General features: G+C 44.8%; 1 protein-coding gene across 1 annotated transcript in view; it reads right to left on the bottom strand.

Annotated features, from left to right (window-relative positions):
- The window catches only part of ACSBG1 (acyl-CoA synthetase bubblegum family member 1), a 102,212-nt gene extending 89,248 nt beyond the window's left edge, over nt 1-12,964 (bottom strand). Inside the window, exons 1-2 of the mRNA XM_075857655.1 lie at nt 12,781-12,964; nt 7,267-7,461 (exon numbers count right to left, since the gene is read on the bottom strand). The gene's annotated coding sequence lies outside the window, so the exon portion shown is untranslated. The remainder of the gene's footprint in view (nt 1-7,266; nt 7,462-12,780) is intronic.
- Between the last annotated feature and the right edge of the window lie 249 nt (nt 12,965-13,213).

Raw genomic sequence — 13,213 nt, 5'->3', positions numbered from 1 at the left:
CTGTAGATAACGCCTTACAGTGCCCCCTGTAGATAACGCCTTACAGTGCCCCCTGTAGATAACGCCTTACAGTGCCCCCTGTAGATAACGCCTTACAGTGCCCCCTGTAGATAACGCCTTACAGTGCCCCCTGTAGATAACGCCTTACAGTGCCCCCTGTAGATAACGCCTTACAGTGCCCCCTGTAGATAACGCCTTACAGTGCCCCCTGTAGATAACGCCTTACAGTCCCTCCCTTTAGATAACGCCTTACAGTCCCTCCCTTTAGATAACGCCTTACAGTCCCTCCCTGTAGATAACGCCTTACAGTCCCTCCCTGTAGATAACGGCTTACAGTCCCTCCCTGTAGATAACGCCTTACAGTCCCCCCTGTAGATAACGCCATACAGCCCCCTGTAGATAACGCCATACAGCCCCCTGTAGATAACGCCATACAGCCCCCTGTAGATAACGCCATACAGCCCCCTGTAGATAACGCCATACAGCCCCCCTGTAGATAACGCCATACAGCCCCCCTGTAGATAACACCATACAGTCCTAAACCCCCCTGTAGTTAACACCACACAGTCCCCAACCCCCCCCCTAAAAAAAACTAAAACTGACTATAGTTTGTCCTACAAAAGAGATGTATACATGTGTGATCGCTGGCAGCGTTAAGAAGAACGGGGGGACCGAAAGTCCCCCGAAGTTCTCCATGAGAAACCTCGGACTTCCGGGGTCATAAAAATGAAAGGAGCGCTGGTCACGCATGCGCACAAGCGCGACCGGTGCACAATTAATTTCTATAGAGCTGCTGAAAGCCCCCTGAAGTCCGAGGTTTGTCATGGAGAAAATCGGGGGACTTTCGGTCCGCCGTTCTCCATTTTGCTGGGCGTCCCAGCGATCCCACATGTATCCCCTATCCTGTGGATAGGGGATGCATGTCTTTTGTAGCAACAACCCCTTCAGTGGCGTCGCGCTGTAGCAGCCATAGCGGCTGCTAGCGGAGCCTCCGGCCATGGGAGGGGGGCCTGTGCCGGCGGGCGGCGCGGACCCCCTCATGCAGCGGTAGTTACGCCACTGATGATATGAGTTTCACTTTTTGATGTTATTCTAATTCATTGAGAAGGACTAGTGTGTATGTATGTGTATGTATATATATTGCATTGCTTGAGAAAGGCCCCATTGAGTAGGGCTGAAACGTTGCAAGGGGTGATTAAAGTGATCCTATTTTTCACTGAACTTCGAGTGCTGTCTTGTGTTTTGGATTTTTTGCTGGCTATTTGGGACACTGGTCGTGTGTCTGAACAAGAACCTGAAAACAAATGCCAAAGGCAGAGAGAACCCTATTTCCCAACTACCGTTAAATTTAGTTACTAATCTTTATTAATCTTTATTATGCTATTGCAGCAAACAGACATACAGACAAAAACAACACATAGGGTTAAAATTTTCAATGCATGGATAGGGATAATAGCCCTGCGTGGCTATGCTAGTATGCACGTGTGCCTGCCGTCTGTATCGTTCGTGGTGGTAGCAGTGTACCGTCTGAATGAACAGTAGCTATATCAGTGAACACATATGTCTGTCGTCTGTATTTGCACACAGACAAGTTCAGCGGTCACCGAGAGCAACAACGGATTGCTAGGCAGTTAGATTTTTAAATTATTAAATGGTATTGCCCTAATTCCAGCATGTGTTAAAATAGAACAGAGAGCCCCCACGACATGTTTCGCTACCTATGTAGCGTCCTCAGGGGTTCATGGGGCTACGTAGCCCCATGAACCCCTGAGGACGCTACATAGGTAGCGAAACATGTCGGGGGGGCTCTCTGTTCTATTTTAACACATGCTGGAATTAGGGCAATACCATTTAATAATTTAAAAATCTAACTGCCTAGCAATCCGTTGTTGCTCTCGGTGACCGCTGAACTTGTCTGTGTGCAAATACAGACGACAGACATATGTGTTCACTGATATAGCTACTGTTCATTCAGACGGTACACTGCTACCACCACGAACGATACAGACGGCAGGCACACGTGCATACTAGCATAGCCACGCAGGGCTATTATCCCTATCCATGCATTGAAAATTTTAACCCTATGTGTTGTTTTTGTCTGTATGTCTGTTTGCTGCAATAGCATAATAAAGATTAATAAAGATTAGTAACTAAATTTAACGGTAGTTGGGAAATAGGGTTCTCTCTGCCTTTGGCATTTGTTTTCAATTTTGTATATTAGACCTGCCAACTACCAAGGGCCCAACCCTTTCTATTTTGAACAAGAACCTGTGCACCAGACACTGAAGAAAACGGTGCTGCTTCTGCTTTGCTTTTTATATATATATATATATATATATATATATATATATACAGTGAAGGAAATACGTATTTGATCCCTTGCTGATTTTGTAAGTTTGCCCACTGTCAAAGACATGAACAGTCTAGAATTTTTAGGCTAAGTTAATTTTACCAGTGAGAGATAGATTATATTAAAAAAAACACAGAAAATCACATAGTCAAAATTATATATATTTATTTGCATTGTGCACAGAGAAATAAGTATTTGATCCCTTTGCCAAACAAGACTTAATACTTGGTGGCAAAACCCTTGTTGGCAAGCCCAGCAGTCAGACGTTTTTTGTAGTTGATGATGAGGTTTGCACACATGTTAGATGGAATTTTGGCCCACTCCTCTTTGCAGATTATCTGTAAATCATTAAGATTTCGAGGCTGTCGCTTGGCAACTCGGATCTTCAGCTCTCTCCATAAGTTTTCGATGGGATTAAGGTCTGGAGATTGGCTAGGCCACTCCATGACCTTAAAGGAACAGTGTCATCACAATTTTTTTTTAAATATGTTAAAGATGTTAGTGCTTTATTAAAAACGTTTATATTTATTTGTGTGTTTGTGTTTTACTTTTTCTTATTTTTACACTTTTTCTTCCCTATGGGGGCTGCCATTTTTTGTTCCATTTCTGTATGTGTCGATTAACGACACATACAGACATGGAATACGGCAGCCACAGTCCCATAGGGACTGCGAACGGGTCCCGTCCCATCCACTTCTGTGTACGCCGTCTGTGTGGGAACTGCGCATGTGCCGCTCCCACACAGTCCAATTTGAAATGCGCGCCGTCCGGCGCCATTTTCCTGTGGACCGGAAGTCGCGGCCGGACAGTAAGATTACTACTTCCGGTCGCGGCTTCCGGACTTGTGCACTTGGACCAGCGGCAGCAGACGGAGCGGACGGGCCGGAGGGAGCCGCGGCGGCAGGAGCAGGTAAGAGATTTCTATGTATGTTCGTGTTTGTGTACGTTTACTACTGTATGTAAACCTACTACACTGTGTGTTAGCTCAAAAAATGGCGACACACAGTGTAGGAGGTTAGACCGTTCAAACCCCTCGTTTATCCCGGCACTAGCCAGGATAAAGGAGGGGGGGGGATGCTGAGAGCTCACTAGAGCGAGGGCTTTTTACCCAATTTTGCAATGCTGCAATTTTGGGGAATAGCTCCATCTAGTGACCAGCAATGGGAAATATTATAAATTAGAATCTAATTTATAATATTTCCTGACTCGTGAAAAAAATATAAAAAATTTGAACAATGTTTAATCACCTACACACTAAATGTTTAATTAAAAAAAAACAAACATGTTTTTCTGGCAACACATTCCCTTTAATGTGCTTCTTTTTGAGCCACTCCTTTGTTGCCTTGGCTATATGTTTCGGGTCATTGTCGTGCTGGAAGACCCAGCCACGAGCCATTTTTAATGTCCTGGTGGAGGGAAGGAGGTTGTCACTCAGGATTTGACGGTACATGGCTCTATCCATTCTCCCATTGATGCGGTGAAGTAGTCCTGTGCCCTTAGCAGAGAAACACCCCCAAAACATAATGTTTCCACCTCCATGCTTGACAGTGGGGACGGTGTTCTTTGGGTCATAGGCAGCATTTCTCTTCCTCCAAAAACGGCGAGTTGAGTTAATGCCAAAGAGCTCAATTTTAGTCTCATCTGACCACAGCACCTTCTCCCAATCACTCTCAGAATCATCCAGATGTTCATTTGCAAACTTCAGACGGGCCTGTACATGTGCCTTCTTGAGCAGGGGGACCTTGCGGGCACTGCAGGATTTTAATCCATTACGGCGTAATGTGTTACCAATGGTTTTCTTGGTGACTGTGGTCCCACCTGCCTTGAGATCATTAACAAGTTCCCCCCGTGTAGTTTTCGGCTGAGCTCTCACCTTCCTCAGGATCAAGGATACCCCACGAGGTGAGATTTTGCATGGAGCCCCAGATCGATGTCGATTGACAGTCATTTTGTATGTCTTCCATTTTCTTACTATTGCACCAACAGTTGTCTCCTTCTCACCCAGCGTCTTACTTATGGTTTTGTAGCCCATTCCAGCCTTGTGCAGGTCTATGATCTTGTCCCTGACATCCTTAGAAAGCTCTTTGGTCTTGCCCATGTTGTAGAGGTTAGAGTCAGACTGATTAATTGAGTCTGTGGACAGGAGTCTTTTATACAGGTGACCATGTAAGACAGCTGTCTTTAATGCAGGCACCAAGTTGATTTGGAGCGTGTAACTGGTCTGGAGGAGGCTGAACTCTTAATGGTTGGTAGGGGATCAAATACTTATTTCTCTGTGCACAATGCAAATAAATATATATAATTTTGACTATGTGATTTTCTGTTTTTTTTTTTTTTTATATAATCTATCTCTCACTGGTAAAATTAACCAAGCCTAAAAATTCTAGACTGTTCATGACTTTGACAGTGGTCAAACTTACAAAATCAGCAAGGGATCAAATACTTATTTCCTTCACTGTATATATATATTAACTCTAGAAATTCATATTGTTAGGGAGATTGTAAAATTGGTTGTTACAGCACTCATCACCAACCCATTATATTGTGCACATACGCTGCTGTATGGCAGGTGCTACATTACTATCCCATTACATTATACACATACTATATATGGCAGGTGCTACATTACTATCCCATTACATTATATACATGTTCTATATGACAGGTGCTACATTACTATTCCATTCAATTATACACATACTATACAGTATATGGCAGGTGCGACATTACTATCCTACTACATTATACACATACTATATATGGCAGGTGTTACATTACTGTCCCATTACATTATACACAAACTATATATGGGAAGTGCTACATTATAATCCCATTACATTATACACATACTATATATGGCAGGTGCCACATTACTGTCCCATTACATTATACATATACTATATATGACAGGTGCCACATTACTATCCTATTACATTATACACATACTATACATGGCAGGTGCTATATTATAATCCGATTACATTCTACACATACTATATATGGCAGGTGCTACATTATAATCCCATTACATTCTACACATACTATATATGGCAGGTGCTACATTATAATCCCATTACATTCTACACATACTATATATGGCAGGTACTACATTATAATCCCATTACATTATACACATACTATATATGGCAGGTGCTACATTACTATCCCATTACATTATACACAAACTATATATTGGAAGTGCTACATTATAATCCCATTACATTATACACATACTATATATGGAATGTGCTACATTACTGTCCCATTATATTATACACATACTATATATGGCAAGTACTACATTACTGTCCCATTACATTATACACATACTATATATGGCAAGTACTACATTACTGTCCCATTACATTATTCACATACTATATATGGCAGGTGCTACATTACTCTCCCATTACATTATACACCTATTATATATGACAGGTTCTACATTGCTATCCTATTACATGGCATGCAGTTTGAAGGGCTGACTCCTTCAGATCAATGGTCCAAATGTAAAAAAAAATCTAGTTGTCTAGATGAACTGTTTCCTTTATCTTTCCTAAATTTAATTCAGATATTTTTTAAAAAGGCTGATTTAAAGGGATTTTCCAGTCCCTAAAAATTGATGGCCTGTCCTCAGGATACGCCATCAATAGCTGATCGGTCGGGGTCTGACTCATGGGACCCCCCGCTGATCAGGTGTTTTGAAGAGGGTGCAGCGCTCGTACGAGCACTGCTTCCCCTTCATTTCTAATTGCTTACTGTGAGTTGTTGACATACGTTTAGCGGTGATTCACAGGTATTGCAGCCTTTTCTCCCATTCACTTCAATGGCAGAAGGCGGCTGCAGCTCCTGAGAATCACTGCTACATCTTTCTCGACGATTCACAGTGAGCAAGTACAAAAGAAGGCGAAGCAGTGCTCGTACGAGCGCTGCACCCCTTCAAAACAGCTGATCGCCGGGGATCCCGGGAGTTGGACCGCGACCCATCATCTATGGATGGCCTATCCTGAGGATAGGCCATCAATTTTTAGGGACTGAAAAACCCCTTTATGGAAAATAAATATCACAATAGATAGCCATCAATTTTAACTAACGTTAAAGGGGTGCTTCTATAGCAGATGGACAGTAAATACATAGGATTGAAATTAAACTTTCAGTACAGTGACTTGTCACTTTTCTTGCCTGGCACTTTTTAACATTATATTATTGATGAAATCTAATACTCAGCATAATTCTTACGTTATTTTCCTACGGTAAATTTTTCCAAATTATACCAATTTTCTTCTACAGCAAGTGCTGAATCTACTGATATTAGAAATCATTCACTAAGGATCATACCACTTTGCCGACTGATAAAATATTCAGGTCATTTACCATATAACTGTGTGTTTTGGCAATTAAAATCACTGTGCTGCATTTCTGTGCTGATGACCGAGAGGCCCAAAGAAAGGAGAAGAGTAATTCAGAATTATCAAGAGTCCTAGCAAAATGTCAACATCATGTACACCCCAGTGCTGTACCATATACCGGCAATACAAAATGACAACTACCCATAGACTGTTACTAACCATGAAATAACGTACTACATTCCAGTTCCTAAGATTTTACAATACTGAGAATATATTCAGTATATATTCTGTATATATGAACCTAAAATGAAATACGGTAAATCCCTTTTTTTTTTTTTTTACATTCCTTTATATTCCAATGCATGTTGCCCTGTGGGTCTGAAATTACAAGTCAACGGGCATTAAATGGCTTAACATAGCCCTCATTTAAATGTCAGGTTATGTGGAATTTCCACTTTCAAGACCTTTACATGTGCATGGCATAGTTCTTATTCCACATCATCCCAATAATACTCTATACATAACATCTGCAATGTCGAAATCTCTTACACAAAATGCTATATTTACCTGTAGGATAAAGGAACTTTTAAACTTGCAAGGTGATCTTCAGCAGGAATAATGTCAACACATTGATATTGATTTTCTTTTTTATTCCATAAAGTACAAGACACTGGATTAGACACCAAGTGAGTTTCTCCCATGGGAAGTTGGTTGAACTTGTCTAGCGTATGTTCTAATTCCTTCAAAGTTCTTGCTTTCTCCCTGTTTTGGACATGTGAGGAATTTCAATGAGAATTAAGCTCTTTTACATGCAAATCCAACCTTTCTCTACACATTGGCCAATCAGGGATATTTTCCAAGTTGTGGAAATCAGTGCCTCTCTATAAGTCATTGTGTGGAAGGATAAAAGAGACACAGTGGAATTAGGATGAGATTTAGAGCGTTGAACAAGCAGATCTTTGTGAGACGTTGAGGCTTACAATCGTTCCCCAATGCCCTTCCCTGAACAGCAGCCAATAATTCTAAAGCATTTATGTGGCCATTATTAAAAAAGGGAAACACTTAAATTGGGATTTTTTATTTTTTTTTACAGTATAATGAGAAATGTCGTATTATTTTTGCTGCTTTCTTCACATGAATCATGAGAATTCTTACACCATTTGTGAGTAAACACTTTGGTAGAAATTCATGGTCATTAAGCCGGAAACATATAGATGATAAGTAAGCCTTACAATTCATACTATGAAGAGCATTAGGAAATAGAAACCTCTCTAGTTTAGTTTTGATGTGTCAATTATTCTGTAATGAAAGTCAATGTCACGAATTGAACTTTCCTGGACTTTAACCCTGGACTCCCCAGTCAAACTTAAACGCTTAGGGTATGTGCACACTACCTATTTTCAGGCGTAATGGAGGCGTTTTACAGGCAATCTCTCGACTCCAAAGAGTCCTGAATAGTGGCGTGTGCATGCAACCAAACTCCCCCTCACCGCTCACTGTCAGTGGCCAATGTTCGCACAATTTTGCCAGCTATTACCATGTGTTTTCTGCACTGTTTATGGATTGCACATGACTTGTGGCCAATTACAGGAATTGCTGCCCTATATTAACCCATAGCCTAGTACTTCCTGTGCCTGATTATTCTGGTTTGTCAGTGATCCAGCTTTCCTATGCTTATTTACTATAATTCTCCTTGTGTACCGGACCCTGCATTTTGTCTGATCACGACTAATCTCTATTTGTGTACCCAACCCTGCATTACAACTGACCACGGCTAATCCCTCTACTTGTATACTGAACGCTGCATTACATCTGACCACGGCTAGTCTCTCCACGGGAATACCAAAAACCCTGCATTACATCTGATCACGGCTAAGCTGTCTACTTGTATACTGAACGCTGCATTATGTCTGACCATGGCTAATCTCTCCACTTGAATACCGAACCCTGCATTACATCTGACCACGGCTAATCTCTCTACTTCTCTACTTGTATACTGAATGCTGCATTACGTCTGACCATGGCTAAGCTCTCTACTTGTATACCAAATGCTACATTACATCTGACCACAGCTAATCTCTCCACTTGAATACCGAACACTGCATTACCAGGGCCGCCATCAGGAATTTCAGGGCCCCCTACAGCTAAATTTTCTGGGCCCCCCTACCGTGGCACCGCCTGTTAACGGTACTCCGTCCAGTACTATATCATGGTACCCAGGGCCGCCATCAGGGGGGGTATTAGGGGTACTGATGTGAGAGGCCCGGCCAAACCTAATTGAAAGGGGGGCCCGGCAAACTGCCGCGACTTGCCTTTGGTAGAAAAAAAACAGGCCCCGTTTTTTTCACCAAAAGAATGTCATGAGCTGCGGGCCCCCCTTTCAATTAGGTTTGGCCGGGCTTCTCACATCAGTACCCCTAATACCCCCCCTGATGGCGGCCCTGGGTAGCATGGGGGCCGTCAAACACCGCCGCCCGTGCGACCGATCACGCGCACCACGCAAACTCCCGCGCATGCGCACCGGCGACCGCCTGGAAGCGCGCACCGAATTTTGAGGCAGATTTTGACCTGCCCACACTATCTTGCCGCGTTTTTTGCCTGCGGCGATTGAGAACAGCAGACAGAAAACGCAGCGAAAAATGCATTTTCTGCCTCCCATTGATTTAGATGGGAGGTCAGAGGCAGAACCGCGGCAAGAAAGGATGTGCTGCTTTTTCTTTTTTCCGCGACTGGCTCCCATTGATTTCAGATTAAATCAATGGGAGGCGGTTTTGGAAGTTTTTTGGTGCTGATTCTGACGCAGTGTCCGAGTCAATATCAAGGCCCAAAAACGTTGAACTGGGCCTTATTGTTAGGGCTTATTCAGACGAACGTGTAATACGTCCGTGAAACGTGTGTGATTTTCACGCGCCTTGCACAGACCTATGTTACTCTATGGTGCCGTGCAGACTGTCAGTGATTTTCACGCAGCGCGAGTCCGCTGCGTAAAACTCACGACATGTCCGATATTTGTGCATTGTTCGCGCATCACGCACCCATTGAAGTCAATGGGTGCGTGAAAATCACGCCCAGCACTTCCGCAGCCGTATAAACTATGAATGAAAACAGAAAAGCACCACGTGCAACAAACATACAAACAGAGTGTCATAATGATGGCGGCTGCGCGAAAATCACGCAGCCGCGCATCATACGCTGCTGACACACGGAGCTGTTATGGACCTTTTGCAAGCGCAAAACGCCACGTTTTTGCGCGCGCAAAAAGCACACGCTTGTGTAAATCCGGCCTTAGGGTAGGAACACACTAGGCATGAACACTGCGGATTTTATGCAACACATTTTATTGTGGAAAATCCGCAGCGTATCACAGTCGCAGCCGAGGGGGTGAGATTAGAACAAATCTCATCCACACGCTGCAAAAATAATGGACCTGCAGTGTGGCTTTTTGGCTTTTTAAGTCGCATGTCAATGTATTCTGTGGAATCGCCGCTCCTCTGTTGCAGAAATGCTGCGGTTCTGCCGCAAAAATCACAAATGAGAAAAAAAAAAAAAGCCACTTTTTTAAATTGATAAAGTTTAGACTTGCCCCGGCCGTAGTCCTGGTGACGCGATCCTCTATTCTTAGCGTAGCCCCGCCTCCTGTCATGACGTTTCATCCCATGTGACTGCTGCAGCGGTCACATGGTCTACAGCGTCATCCCAGGAGGCGGGGCTACGTTCAGAAGAGAGAGATGCGTCACTTAAACTACGGCCGGGGTAAGTCTAAACTTTTTTTTCCCTGCAGGATTCCCGCAGCGGACACGCCTCACGAAACCTGCGCCACTATTTGGTGCGGTTTTGCTGGCGGAATTCCCTGCGGCTCCCGGGATAAGCTGTGTAGTTTTACTCAGCATATCCGCCTAGTGTGTCCCTTATGATGTCGCTCCTGGAGCTGCTGCCGGTCTCTAAATAGGCAGTTGGTCCAGTAGAATTTGGAATTATTTTTTTTTGTGAACCAGCTTAAAAAAAATACAAAACTTTGGTGTTAGGGCCTGTTCACATCACTGTTCGCTTCCGCTCCGGGGTTCCTTCTGAGGTTTCTGTCGGGTGAACCCCGCAACGTAAAGTAAAAGTGATAGCACAGCTTCCGTTTGCATCACCATTAGCGCAGTCGACTGCGCTATTAATTCCGTCCGAAAACCAGCCGGAATGGTGACGAACGGAAACCATTAGCGATGTTTCCGTCACCATTGAGATCAATGGTGACTGAAACGGAAGCTGTGCTGTCACTTTCACTTTCCGTTGCGGGGTTCACCCGACAGAAACCTCAGACGGAACCCCGGAGCGGTGGTTCGTCACCATTCCGGCTGGTTTTTGGATGGAATTAATAGCGCAGTCGACTGCGCTAATGGTGATGGAAACGGAAGCTGTGCTATCACTTTCACTTTCCGTTGCGGGGTTCACCCGACAGAAACCTCAGAAGGAACCCCGGAGCGGAAGCGAACGGTGATGTGAACAGGCCCTAACACAAAAGTTTTGTATTTTTTTAAGCTGGTTCACAAAAAAAAATAATTCCAAATTCTACTGGACCAACTGCCTATTTAGAGACCGGCAGCAGCTCCAGGAGCGACATCATAAGGGACACACTAGGCGGATATGCTGAGTAAAACTACACAGCTTATCCCGGGAGCCGCAGGGAATTCCGCCAGCAAAACCGCACCAAATAGTGGCGCAGGTTTGGTGAGGCGTGTCCGCTGCGGGAATCCTGCAGGGAAAAAAAAGTTTAGACTTGCCCCGGCCGTAGTCCTGGTGACGCATCTCTCTCTTCTGAACGTAGCCCCGCCTCCTGGGATGACGCTGTAGACCATGTGACCTGCAGCAGTCACATGGGATGAAACGTCATGACAGGAGGCGGGGCTGCGCTAAGAATAGAGGATCGCGTCACCAGGACTACGGCCGGGGCAAGTCTAAACTTTATCAATTTAAAAAAGTACCTTTTTTTTCTTCTCTTGTGTGATTTTTGCGGCAGAACCGCAGCATTTCCGCAACAGAGGAGCAGCGATTCCACAGAATACATTGACATGCTGCGACTTAAAAAGCCAAAGCCACACGGCAGGTCCATTATTTTTGCAGCGTGTGAATGAGATTTGTTCATATCTCATCCACTCTGCTGCGACTGTGATACGCTGCGGATTATCCACAATAAAATGTGTTGCATAAAATCCGCAGTGTTCATGCCTAGTGTGTTCCTACCCTAAGGCCGGATTTACACAAGCGTGTGCTTTTTGCACACGCAAAAAACGTGGCGTTTTGCGCATGCAAAAGGTCCATAACAGCTCCGTGTGTCAGCAGCGTATGATGCGCGGCTGCATGATTTTCGCGCAGCCGCCATCATTATGACACTCTGTTTGTATTTTTGTAGCACGCGGTGCTTTTCTAATTTCATTCATAGTTTATACAGCTGCGGAAGTGCTGGGCGTGATTTTCACACACCCATTGACTTCAATGGGTGCGTGATGCGCGAACAATGCACCAATATAGGACATGTCGTGAGTTTTACGCAGCGGACACACGCTGCGTGAAAATCACTGACAGTCCGCACGGCACCATAGAGTAACATAGGTCCGTGCGAGGCGCGTGAAAATCACACACGTTGCACGGACGTATTACACGTTCGTCTGAATAAGCCCTAACAATAAGGCCCAGTTCACAGAGTTTTTGGGCCTTGATATTGACTCGGACACTGCGTCAGAATCAGCACCAAACAACTTCCAAAACCGCCTCCCATTGATTTAATCTGAAATCAATGGGAGCCAGTCGCGGAAAAAAGAAAAAGCAGCACGTCCTTTCTTGCCGCGGTTCCGCCTCTGACCTCCCATCTAAATCAATGGGAGGCAGAAAATGCATTTTTCGCTGCGTTTTTTGTCTGCTGTCCTCAATCGCCGCGAGCAAAAAACGCAGCAAAAAAACGCGGCAAGATAGTGTGGGCAGGTCAAAATCTGCCTCAAAATTCTTTAAGGAATTTTGAGGCAGATTTTTTTTTGCCTGCAAAATACTGTGTAAACAGGGCCATACATAAACAGCACTTTGAGATAATTTACTCACTGTGTCAGAAGAGCTGCTCCCACTCCAGTCCTCTTCCGGCGATGTCTTCCAGGGGAGGTCTTCGGTCCAGACGTCCAGTCCTTCACCTCCAGCCAGGCTCCAGGTAAGTTTTGTCCATGTGTGTCCGCGGCTGCGCGCGCTTCGTTCGCGGGTGCGCGCGCTTCGTTTGCGGGTGCGCGCGCGGTCGATCGCGGGTGCGCGCGCGGGCGGTCTCCAGTGCGGGCGTTCGTGGATGCGCGCTCGCGAGTGCGCACGCGCGGCAGTTTCATTGTGCGCGCGATCGGGTGCGCGCGCGGGCGGACTGTTTGACGGCCCCCCATGACGAGGGGAGGGGGCCCGCAGCAGCAGCAGCAGCAGCTCACGACATTCTTTTGGTGAAAAAAACGGGCCCCATTGCAGGGGCCCGTTTTTTCCTACCAAAAGAATGTCGAGG

The sequence above is a fragment of the Rhinoderma darwinii genome, chromosome 3, assembly GCF_050947455.1.
Source record: "Rhinoderma darwinii isolate aRhiDar2 chromosome 3, aRhiDar2.hap1, whole genome shotgun sequence".
In the NCBI taxonomy this organism is placed as follows: Eukaryota; Metazoa; Chordata; class Amphibia; order Anura; family Rhinodermatidae; genus Rhinoderma; species Rhinoderma darwinii.
The sequence above is the reverse complement of the archived record's forward strand: the minus strand, read 5'-3'. Positions and strand labels throughout refer to the sequence as shown.